This window comes from Gossypium arboreum, chromosome 3, assembly GCF_025698485.1.
Source record: "Gossypium arboreum isolate Shixiya-1 chromosome 3, ASM2569848v2, whole genome shotgun sequence".
In the NCBI taxonomy this organism is placed as follows: Eukaryota; Viridiplantae; Streptophyta; class Magnoliopsida; order Malvales; family Malvaceae; genus Gossypium; species Gossypium arboreum.
Genome location: NC_069072.1, coordinates 88,157,896 through 88,171,430, shown reverse-complemented (window position 1 = coordinate 88,171,430; position 13,535 = coordinate 88,157,896).

Sequence of the window (13,535 nt, the reverse complement as noted above, 5' to 3'; positions counted from 1 at the left end):
TAAATAGCAACTCAATTCCAAATTTTCATTAAGTCTAGGGACTTAATTGAATCATTTTTAAAATTTGGTTTCTATTTTTGTAAATAATAAAAACTAGATGCCTCTTTCGTAAATATTTTCAAAAGGCTTCTAGAATAAATGTTTTAGTTTAATAAATAATAAATAAATGATAATTATTAATATATAATTATATCTAGTATAATATATATTAATTATTATCAATTTTAGGATTAGTGTTAATTTAATCATACTTTATTTGATAAGTTTTTAATAATAATAATAAGATGATAATCTTTAATATATAATTATATCTATTATAATTTATATATTAATCTTCATCAATTTAGCATAAAATTAGGATTAGTTTTAATCATATTTTATCTTTGTTTAAATAAATGAAATAGCAATTAATAATTTAATATGCATATAACTAATTATTAATTGTTGTTATCTTTGTATAGGATTAGAACATAGAATTTTTATTAATTAAATTGTTTTAAGAATTCTACTCTAATTCCTATTGTTCCCTCTATAAATTCCACCCATCTTCCCATTCATCTATCACTCAAAATCCAAAGCACTAAAACACCAAAGTGCCTAAACCCCTAGCCACAGCAGCACCTAGCAGTTGGCCAGCACACGTCCAGCTCCATCGCACGCCCATCTCCCGTACACCACGCGCGCATTGCAGCTTGCTACACCAACCTCAGCTCGTGCTAGGCCTTCATCCCGTGCGCTATACCTGCCTTACACACCATCCTAGGGGTGCCCAATTGCTACCTGCTGTCGAACGCCCGTGTCGTTGCCTGCTTCCAGCCCCACTGTGCACCACTGCCCCCACACACACCACTCATGCACGCCCTAGCTGCTTGTGCGGCATTCTTCATTCATCCATCTTAAGCCACAAATCCTCCAACCCTCCTTTTAAATTGCCATCTTTTCCTTCATTATTATTATTATTACAAAAGGTGGTTAATTATGCCTCGCAAGAGAACTCGTGCTTCTACTCAAATTGATTAAACACAAACCAAGTTCCATTGTGAAGAAGCCAGAGTGAGATACAAAAGTATCTTCAAAAATCAACAGATGCATCCAGAGAAAGGCTTTACATTAAAGGAAAGCAACTATAGAGACCTTATGGCACGTATTCTTCAAGTTATTGAAACCCTCAATTGGGAGCTGTTTTGTGAAAAGAGACCTAGTGTGGATGAGGAGCTAATTCATGAGTTCTATGCGAATTTAACTTCAAGCGAGATGACAAAAGTTCCTGTTCACGGAATAAGGTACCGATAAATTCAAATTCTATTAATGAGTTCTTTGAATTACCTGATTTTGAAAATGATGAATATTCCACATTGATGAGCAATATCAAGCTTGAAAATTTGCAAGAAATTCTTGAGGAATTGACAGTTCAGGGTTCTGCATGGACTGTGTCAAAATAAGGAATCTACACTTTTCGAAGAGAATATTTGATGCCACTCGTGAAGTTATGGTTTTACTTCATCCGATTCAAGCTTATGCCTAGCTCACATGGGACTACAATCTCATTAGAGAGAATGGTCTTATTGTACTCGATCCTAACTGGAAAGACCATTGATGTGGGGAAGATCATCTTGACGAAAATACGAAATTGTGCCGTTAGGCGCTCTGGCACTGCCCACTTCCTCTTTACAATAATAATTTTATGCTTGAAAGCTGAAATTCTTGCAAATATGAGGAAAACGGGGTATAGCAAAGGCACAATCATGGATTGGGAGATTTACCGAGTAGCTGGAGACTCAGTTCTACAGAAACAAGTTGAAGTAAATGAGGAACTAGAGGACCCTGATAAAGAAGAAAATCCCACGGTGCAATCATTTGAAGTCCCTGATAAAGTAGAATCAGTGGAGCCAGAAGTTGAACCTAATGCTGAAACTTCAATGTTTAGAGCTCAACCGCCTAGCCCAGACCTTCGAGATGAGCTATCAAAATTGATGGACTTAATGCAACATATGCAATGGCAGCAACAAGCCTACTGGAGATACTCAAAAATTAGGGATGACTCAATGAGAAGTGCTTTTAAGAAAATATACAATGACTCGTTTATTTTTGTGCCTGAGTTTCCAGATTTCATATTTGAACCATGGAGTCCATTATCAAAGAAGGAGTAAAGCGATTCATGCAAAGGCGATAGTGATGGAGCAAAAGATGAGTCAAATTTAGAAGGGTCTGCAAATAAATAAAGGGGGGATATTGACTTGACTTTATTTTTGTTCTTAGACTATTTTTAGGATTAAGTTTAATTAGGAATCTTTTATTTTTTGCATATTAAAACAAAAGAGGAAAATCACTAATAAAATGTGAGCAAGTCACAAAGTATAAAGTGTGGCAATAGATATATACATTTCTAGGATTGGATTTAGAAAGAGCTTGGTACTTAAGCAATCAAATTGACTCACCTCCTCTTTTCTAAAATCCTACCTAGTGTATATTATCTGTTCACTTTAAACAATAAGGACATTGTTCATTTAAAGTTTGGGGGACCTAAAATTTGAATTATTTCCACTCAGAATAAAACTTTTCTTTTAGTTATGATTAGGATATATTTTGTTCAAAAATTTGAATTTTGTTAAGTATGCTCAATTTGAGTATGAATAAAGTTTTATTATCTCAATAAATTATTATGTTAGCTTAATAATGACATGAATGTATTTTTAATAAAGCATGCAAATTCGTACCATAAAATTTTTAGTTCTTTAGGAAAGTTAGGTATGCATAAAAGTTTAAGTCTTTAGAATTGACTTAGTAGTTTCTTGAGGCAAAATCTTAGGGAGCATGGAACATTGGAAATGATTTAGGAAACTATTGTTTGGACCGTTTTTCAAGCCCACCATGGTAAATTTTATCCTTTGAACCCCAACTTTGAGACTATATGGCCTAATTTTATTTCGACCCTTGCAATAATTAGCCATTACTTTTCGCTTAATGATCTTAAAATTGTCCCAAATGCTAGACTAAGTAATATTCAAATGTACTTCAAAAATATGTTTGGGGGAGTTGAAAAGGAGTATCAACTACACAAAGTAAGTGCTCGTGTTAAAAAAAGAAAGAAAGAAAGAAAAGAAAAGAAAAGAGAGCACATGTATTTGAAAGAGAACTACAAAAGAGTATATGAAAGTCAAGTTGGTGTATTGAAGGTGAAAATTTCGAAGGTTCGATTGACGTTGAGTCTAGGGTTTTTAAACTGTTTCAAGGTAGGGATGCCTCGTTACCTCACATAGTCTTTTATATGCTTATTAGATTTAATTAATCGTTTGAATTAGTATAGGGATATGCAAGAGATTAGTTCAATTTAATGAGTATGTATGTGCAATAACATGTTTGCTTATTAGAACCTGCTTAGTCGATTGAATTGACATAGGGATATGTCAAAAGATGAATGGATTTTTGTATGTGAGTATGTTCAGAAGTTAGCCAATTACTGAGTTACGGTGAATTTATTCGTAACAATGTAAACATGAGTTTAATTATTCTAAGTTAAAGGAATATAATTGATCCAACACAAGTATGTTACTTGATTAAATCTTATTTGAAATCGTGCATTATAACACCTTTGTTTTATTTTAATTATTTACTTAGTTTTTTTTATAGTTTTTGACTATCTTTTAAAACCAAATTATTTTACCTCACCAAAGTGTTTTACAATTAATTTTGTAAATAATTCTTTTTACAGTCCCTGTGGGTACGATAACTCGACATTACTTGTCACTTTATTACTTGTTTCGATTGTGTACACTTGCACATTTTTTCGTCGTTCCAAAGGTCTGCAACACAGTTCTCAGATGCTTCACGTGCTCTGTCTCATCTTTAGAATAAATCAAAATGTCATCAATGAACACAATGACGAACTTATCCAAGTATGGCCAAAAGATTCTATTCATTAGGCCCATGAATACAGCTGGTGCATTCGTTAACCCAAACGGCATAACAAGGAATTCATAGTGGTCATACCTCGTTCTGAAAGCTGTCTTAGGCACGTCGTATTCCTTAACTCGCAACTGATAGTAGCCGGACCTCAAGTCTATCTTAGAGAACACAGTGGCTCCTCTCAATTGATTGAACAAGTCATCGATCCTTGGCAAAGGATATTTATTCTTGATTGTTACCTTGTTCAGTTGGCGATAATCTATACATAACCTCATCGAACCATTTTTCTTCTTTACAAACAATACGGGGGTACCCCAAGGTGAAAAGCTCGGCCTTGCAAAACCTTTATCTGTCAGCTCTTGCAACTGTGCTTTTAACTCTTTCAGCTCGATTGGCGCCATCTTGTACGGAGCAATAGAAATAGGAGTTGTTCCTGGCATCAATTCAATAACAAACTCTGTCTCTCTTTCAGGAGGTAATTCGAGTAATTCTTCTGGGAACACGTCTGGATATTCACATACTATTGGCACAGACTCAATCTTCAACTCCGTTTCCTTAGTGTTCAATACAAAAACAACGTAGGCTTTGTACCCTTTTCTCATATATTTTTGAGCAACCATTGCCGTGATTACTATCGACAGCGTACCCAATTCTCTTGAATCAAACACCAATCTCATGCAAATGTATGAATGCGTCGACCCCGGATCAATTAAGGCAATAAAGCATGTATTAAAAAGAGAAAAAGTACCCATAATAACGTCAAGAGCAGAGGCTTCCTCTCGAGTGCGTATTGCATACGTTCTTGCCAGGGCTCGAGCTTTTGATTTCACAACATCTTTAGTCGCAGCTCGACTACCACTAGCACTTCCGGGATATCTAGGAGGTCTACCTCATGCAATGGGAGCACTCGACTTCGGCGTCACTTCCACTTCTTTTTCATTCCACTCTGGGCAATCCCTGAGGAAGTGGTCAAGAGAACCGCATCTGAAACATGCACCGCTCTTCATTCGGCACTCTCTAGAGTGAAATTTGTTGCAACTCTTACACTTTGGCTTTTGGTCATCTACACTCCCCACAATAGTCACCATCGGGGAGGAAGACTTCTGATTGCGCCGTTTGGAGCCTCTCACTTTACCCGAATACCAAACTGATGAAGTAGAGTGTTCATGTTGGCTCCTTGATTTCTTTATGGAAAATGAGAGCATTTTACTTCTGGATCTCTTGCCCAAAACTCAAGCTTCTCTCTTTGCTTGCTTTCTTTCATTATTGAGTTCCTCGGCCTTCTGCCTGATCAGCTAATGTAGCGAACTTTCGTATCTCAAGAATCCCAATCAATAGCTTGATTCCCTCATTCAGACCTTCCTCAAAACGTTTGCACATTTCTGACTCAGTTTGAACCCATTCAGTGGCATACTAACTTAGCCTTATAAACTCCCTTTCGTATTCTGCTACAGTCTTATTTCCTTGCTTGAGTTCTAGGAACTCCTTTTGCTTCGAGTCTAAGAACCTTTGACTGATGTATTTCTTCTCAATTTCTGCTTGGAAAAATTCCCAAATGACGTTTTCCTTTGACACCTCAGAAGATACAGTCTTCCACCAGTGGTATGCAGTATCCTTCAGAAGAGACATGACACACTTTAAACACACCTCAGGTGTGCACGATAATTCATCTAATACCCGTGTAGTATTCTTGAGCCAGAACTCGGCTTTCTTAGCATCATTATCGGTCTTAGCTCTAAATTCCTCAGCCTCATACTTTCTGAGCTTATCTACAGGGGATTTACCAATTCTTACCGGTGCCATACCTCGTGGCAATTCCTCATCATGTTGGTTAAAGGTCGGAGGAGGTCATGGTATGTTGGGGCAATTCCTTAAATAATCCCCAAACCATTCATCCATCATATCAAAGAAGATGGCTCCGGCCTCTTCCGGGCCTTCAGACATAAGCCTTCTACTACTACTAGAAACAGCTCATTGTACAGAAGCTGGAGTATGGCTCTCGGCTCCCTCAAACTTATCTTGAGCTTGATTGGAAGACATTTACTATATTCAAAAACAATTTAAATAGTTAGGAGATGTCACACTATCAATGTTAGAGAAATGACATGTATAGCAATACTCAATACTTTCTACAGTAGTCCTAGAATCGACTAAACCGTAGCTCTGATACCCCTAAATGTAACACCCCTCACCTGTACCCAATGTCGGGACAGGATTCGAGGCGTTATCGGGCTTACACATTCACAAACACACTAAATAGTGTCACCAAATTTCACCCAAAATTAAAACCTTTCAAACATATGCATATCGTCCCTTATATAGGTCTTCGAGACTTAAACCATATATCGAGGAAGTTCGGGAAAAAATTGAGAGCATTCGATAAAATTTGGGCAACTTGTTAAATTTTTTTGCTTTAGTGAGTCACACGCTCGTGTGGGTGGGGTCGTGTGGTCGCACACGCCCGTGTGGCTTGGGGCACGCCCATGCACTCAGCCCGTGTAACTCTCTGTTTATGACATCAGCATACATTTAGGGACACACAGCTAAGACACACGCTCATGTGTCTAGCCCGTGCTTGACACTGACTTAAAATTTTAGGTGGAGGGGACGCACGGCCATACCACACGCCCTCAGGGCAATCCGTGTGTCACACACGACCTAGACACACGCCCGTGTATCCACCCGTGTGGACCTTGTTAGGCTATTTTCTAAGCCTTTGGTCACCCTCTAACAACCAATCACACTTATAGGTTACCTTAATACTCAATAAGGCAAGATTATACACTTACGTACATCATTGATAAGCCTCATTGCATGTAAACCTCATATCATCGATTTTATACATGCTAGGATATTTCCTTTGTATTGAAGATTTTCCATGCCTCATTAACACCTTTAAGATTGGCTCATTATTGTAACTCATTGCCAATTATGGGCAAGCCACTCCATGTAAACATAAACATGTATAGATTTGCAGGTCATAGTCTACTTCAAAATAAGACAATTTCCATGGCCAAATACAAGAAGATATATAAATTTTTACAAGCTTTCATATGGGTAATTTAAATGGCACATATCACAAAATGAACCAAAACCCTATATATGTCATTGAACAAAATAAGAGTATCTATATACCAAAGCTGGACTAATTGATAGTGTGTTGATTCTCCAACCGTCTTCCAATACTTACAAGTTCTCGAGCTCTGTAAGATAAGGAAAAGAGAGAGGGGTAAGCATGTACATACTTAGTAAGCCCGAATAACTGAAAAGTAAACTTACCAAGTAATTAGCAAACAACCATATTTAGCAAATATACCAACAAGAATGAAATGGTTTCCCTATCATATGCATTCAATCAACAAGTTAGTCACAATAATAATGTACCATGTAATTCGTCTTAGATGAGCTCATCATATTTTCTTTGTAACATCCAGAAATAGGGCCTACTCAGAATAGTGGTTTCGGGAACACAAATCCAACATCAAAATATTTATTTTATGATTATTATGAGGCCTAGAATATGAGAATATGCATGTGTTAAAGTTTCATGAAGAAATTCTTTGAGTAAGGTGTCCAATTGGAAATTACGAATTAAATTGAATAAATTGCAAAACTTGGATTCTAGAAGCAATTTGTATGAAATTTCTTTAGATTATAAATTAGAAGGACTTGGAGAGAAATTTTCCCAATTTCTAAGTTTTTGGACAAAAATGGGCTTGCATGGATGAAATTTTAAAGAAAGGGCTTAAGGGCATTTTGGTCATTTGGCATTTTAATGAAAAAATGGGAAAAATGAACCAAAAATCAGCCATTTTCTCCCTTGTACCAGTCGAAACTCTCAAGCCCTCCAAAGTTAGGGTTTCCAAGCTTTTCAAGCTCAATAGTAAGTGCTCTCAAGCCCCGTTTTTAATGTTCTTTGTATTTTTGAAATCCCGGTAGCTTACTCTTTCCATTTCTACCCATATTTCATGCTTGGGTTCATGTTTAAAAATTTACCCATGCATGATTTACTTTTTATTTTGATGGATTATGGAGGAATATGAAAGTTGGATGTGTGTTAAACATCTTTTCCTAAGTGATTTTCATGAAAAACCCTTAAAAGGACCTTTTTGCAAAAGTTGTAAAATATGTGGTAGAAATGAGAAAATAATGGAAAATGTGGGTTGCCATAAGAGGGAGAAGTGTTCGGCTAGGCTTGGGTAAGGTAGAAATTGTGTGTGTTTCATTATACGATCCTAGGGACTAAATCGTAAAAATGTGAAAGGTTAGGGGTAAAACGGTCATTTGGACTGGGGTGGAATTTAGACTTGAAATGTATAATGTGGAGAGTTAATGATTTAATTATGTTGTTATAGACCCTGATGAACAAATTTTGAAGGTCGATCGAGGAAAACGAAAGGTTTTGAAATAACCAAAACACGACACCGAAACGAATACCACGTAAGTTCGAATAACTTAAAGTAAACTCATAATGTGTCTAATTATATGATTTATGAATGCATGATGATTGTATTTATTGATGGCATGAAATTACATGAATTGCAACTCTGATAATAATATGTTGAAAAATTGTCTTGGTTGAGGTTAAAAAAGGAATTCAATGGATAAACCATGCATGACATGTGAATTGAGATCCTGCATGTGCTGCAGTAAGGATTTAGCCCAGACAGGTAATTCGTTGATCTTAATTATGAAAAGGATCTAGCTCGTACGGGTGTTCCTTTGGATGATCGAGCCTCCCGAAGAATATTTGTGCATTACGGATTTAGCCCAGACAGGTAATCCAATTTGGGTCTGAATTTAGCGTGGACTAGTAATTCAGATCCGAACTCATTAAGGATGTTTGTTGCTATAAGGGATTTAGCCTGGACTGGTAATCCTAACATCACCTTATGAGTTTACGATATGGGAATTTAGCGTGGACTGGTAATTTTATCGTAAGATGTGAGGTTCGCGGGAGTGCATACCTGAAATGATTATCCTTATGAATTGACGGATTATGGATATTCAGTTGAGATTTCCTAAAAACTCAACGAGATTAATATGAGATATATGTACAAAATGAGATGTTGAATGATGAGCTCATCTAAGATAAATTACATGGTGTTTTGTTATATGACTAACTCTTTGAATGAGTGTATGTGATAGGGAAGCCATTTCATGCTTATTGATTTTATTACCCAATTTGGTTGAATGCTAATTTCTTGGTAAGTTTACTTTTTGATTATTCGATCTTACTAAGTATGTAAATGCTTACCCCTCTCTTTTCCCTGGTTTTCAGAGCTCAATGATTCGTAAGGATTGGAAGACGGTTGGGAGAATCAACACACTATCAAATAGATTATTTTTGGTATAAAGACATTTCTAAATTATTCCATGGCATGTATAGGGCATTTGAGTATTTTGTTATCTGTGTCATTTGATTTGCCAAATGAAGGCATGTAAAGATATACCTATCTTTTTGTATATGGCCATGGGAATTGGCTTATTTTGAAGTAGGCTATGACCTACAAATCTATGCATGTTCATATTCATATGTGATGGTTTGTTTATAATTGGCAATGAGTCACAAGAACGAGCCAATTTTGAATTTGTTAAAGTGACATGGAAACTCATAAATACAAGATGGGGAATAACTTATTGTGTATAAAACCAATGATATAAGGTTTCCATACAATAAGTTTTTCCAAGATCATTTATAAGAATATAATCATGTTTTACTCTGTATTTGGTAATCATTAAGTATAAGTGATGAAAAGGGTGACCAAAGGCTTGGAAATAGCCTATTAGGGTCCACACGGTTGGACACACGGGCGTGTATCTAGGCCGTGTATGACATACGGCTCACCCCCATGGGTGTGTGTTATGGTCGTGCATCTCCTGTGCCTAAAATTTTAAGTCAGTGATGTACACGGCCAGGCCACACGGGGGTGTGTCTTGGCCATGTGTCCCTAATTGTATGATATGGTTAAAGTCAGTGTTGCACACAGGCTGAGGGCATGGGCGTGTCCCAAGCCACACTGGCATGTGAGATCTCACGACCCTACCCATACGAGCGTCTGACACTTCAAAGTAAGAAAATTTTCCAAGGTACCCAAAGTTTATCGAATGTTTCCTGTTTTGTCCTGAACTGCCCCGAGGTACCTATGTAAGGGACAAGATGTACATGTTTGAAAAGTTTTAAATATTGAGAAAAATTCAGTGACCCAATTTAGTATGTTTGTAAGTGTGAAACCCCGGTAACGCCTCTAACCCTATCCCAGCGTCAGATACGGGTGAAGGGTGTTACATTCTTTCATTTATACATATATCTCATGTTAATCCCGTTGAGTTTGTAGGAAATTTCTATGGGTTATCCATTATCCGTCAAGTCATAAGAGTGATCGTCTCATGTACGCACTCCCACGAATCTCGCAACTTACGGAGGGATTACTAGTCCAGGCTAAATCCCCCGTATCGTAAGCTCATAAGGTGATGTCGGGATTACCAGTCCAGGCTAAATCCCTTATAGTGACAAACACCCTTAATGAGCTCGGATCTGAATTACCAGTCTAGGCTAAATTCAGATCCTAATCGGATTACCCGTCCGGGCTAAATCCGTAATGCACACATATTTTTTGGGAGACTCGGTCACTCAAGGAACACCCGTCCAAGCTAGATCCTTTTCTATATTTGAGACCAACGGATTACCCGTCTAGGCTAAATCCTTTTCTACAACACAAGCAGGATCTCAAGTCACATGTAAATCATGGTTTATCCATCAAATTTCCTTATCAATCTCAACCGGATCATTTATCAACATATTATTATTAAGAATTTATTGCATAGATTTTCATGCCATCATCAAATACGATTATCATGCACTCATAAAACACACAATTAGGCATATTATGAGTTTACTTTAAGTTATCTGAACTTACCTGGTATTCGTCTCGGAATCGTGTTTCGGTTATTCCAAAACTTTTCGTTTTCCTCATCAACCTTCGGAAATTTTTCCTCAGGGTCTATAACAATAAAATTAAATCATTAATAACTCACATTATACTTTATGAGTCCAAATGTCACCCCCAGTCCAAATGACCGTTTTGCCCCTAACCTTTCACATTTTTACGATTGAGGCCCTAGGCTAGTATAATGAAATGCATGCTATTTCTACCTTACCCAAGCCTATCCGAACATTTTTCCCTCTTATGGCAGCCCACATTTTTCCATCTTTCACATTTTTACCCCATACTTTACACCTTTTGCAAAAAGGTCCTTTTAGGGGTTTTTCATGAAAATCACCTAGGAAAAGATATTTCACACACATCCAACTTTCATATTCCTCCATAAAACATCAAAATACAAGTAACTCATGCATGGGTAAATTTTTAAACATGAATCCTAGCATGAAATATGGGTAGAAATAGAGAGAGTAAGCTATCGGGATTTCAAAAATACGAAGAACATTGAAAACGGGGCTTGGGAGCACTTACTATTGAGCTTGAAAAGTTTGAAAACCCTAGCTATGGAGAACCCCAAATTTTCAGCAGCAACATGAAAGAAATGAGCTGATTTTTGGCTTATTTTTCCCATTTTATTTCATTAAAATGCCAAATGACCAAAATGCCTTTAAGCCCTTTCTTTAAAATTTCATCCATACAAGCCCATTCTTGTCCAAAAACTTAGAAATTAGGCAAATTGCTCCTAAAGACCTTCTAATTAATATTATAAAGCAATTTCATACAAATTTCTTCTAAAACCCAAGTTTTGCAATTTATTCAATTTGGTCCCTAATGTCCAATTGGACACCTCCTCAAAGAATTTCTTCATGAAACTTTAACACATGTATATTCTCATATTCTAGACCTCATAATAATCATAAAATAAATATTTTGATTTCGGATTTGTGGTCCCAAAACCACTCTTCTGACTAGGCCCTATTTCGGGATGTTACAATATGTACCAATACTCCAAAGGTATTGGCTTGATAGTGTGATGCTGCCTCCGACGATCTCCAACCCCGAGCCGACCTGACAACACAGGAGGGAATAAGCTTTACGCTTAGCAAGCTCTCATGAAAAATAATAAGCAATGTATTAACTTGCTATTTTTCAATTCCTCTCTATTTATTCAAAGTCTAGTTAAGTTGTTTTCTTAAGTCATGGTCACTAAATTATTTATACCTGGATCTACGGGACTCCAAATTAAGAACCGCAAATTTTTCCAAAAAATAGACTCACATATCTTCTTACCATAAAAGTTTCAAAATTTTTGGTCTAGAAAATACATACATTTTATTCTTTAAAGTCACCCCTGCTTTGCTATTTGATAGTTCCGACCCCTCTACACTAAAAATTAATTATCTCTTCATAAAATATTTTGATATTGTTCTCGTTTGTTTATTTTGAAAACAGACTCATTAGGGATTTTAAGCATATAAATTATAACCCATAATTATTTTTGTACACTTTTTAATGATTTCCAAAATCATAACAGGGGATTCCAAAATCATTCTGACTCTGTCTCACAAAAATTCAAATATCTCATAATATGAAATTATTTTGCTTAAACTGTTTCCTTTAAATGAAAATAGACTCAATAAGATTTTATTTAATATCTTATTCAACTTCTAATTTGATTTCCACCATTTTTGGTGATTTTTCAAAGTCACACAACTACTGCTGTCCAAAACTATTTTATTACTAAATTTCACTCTTTCATATTTTCTTTGTAGTAACTTTCATTGTAACACTTACTCCATATCAGTCTTACCAAAGCTCGATCACATATCGAGCATGTTGCTTATAAGTTTACACACACGAACCTTCACCTATTCATCACATAGTCATATTCAATTACACCTAGTCATTCCCTGTTGAGCACATCGGAATAATAACGAAGGCCTCGTGGCCTGCACATAGTACCACCTTGTAGTCAAAGTTACCTTCTTCACAAAGTGGCCTTCACATAGTACCACACTTGTGACTAGAGCTATTTTTTACACATAGTGGCCTCCACTTAGTACCAAACATGTGGTCAAAGCTATCGGATATGCATAGTAGCCTGCACTTAGTACTACACACGTGATTTAAAACCATTTTAAACACAGAGTAGCCTGCACATAATACTACACGTGTGTTCTCATAATGGATCATTCGTGTCTTTTCTATTCTGAAGGTCCAACTGGGAAATTCCTTACTTTTCAACATTTTACCAATTCATCCATAATCAATTTCAATTAATAATTTACATCAAGTGATCATTCAATATGCAACCACCTCTCATATAATAACAAAATATTATAACATGAGTAAAAACAATATATTATTTACATACAAACTTACCTTCCTTTTCACTCTTTCACAAGTTATCCAACTTAATAAAACATCATGTTATATCAAATTCTCAATATATTCAGCTATTATATAGCAAGCCATCAATGATTGAACCATCAAACATTTCATGTGCTACTAGTCATGTATTATTGTTCTCACAAATTTTATATATCATTCTTTCATCACTTTTCAATATATTAAATCATGTCATTCATGCAATAATAATATAGAATTTTTAATTCAAATATAGTATTGCAATATTATTGACACATGAACTTACCTTGGCACCAAAATAGCAAAAAGGAACCTAAC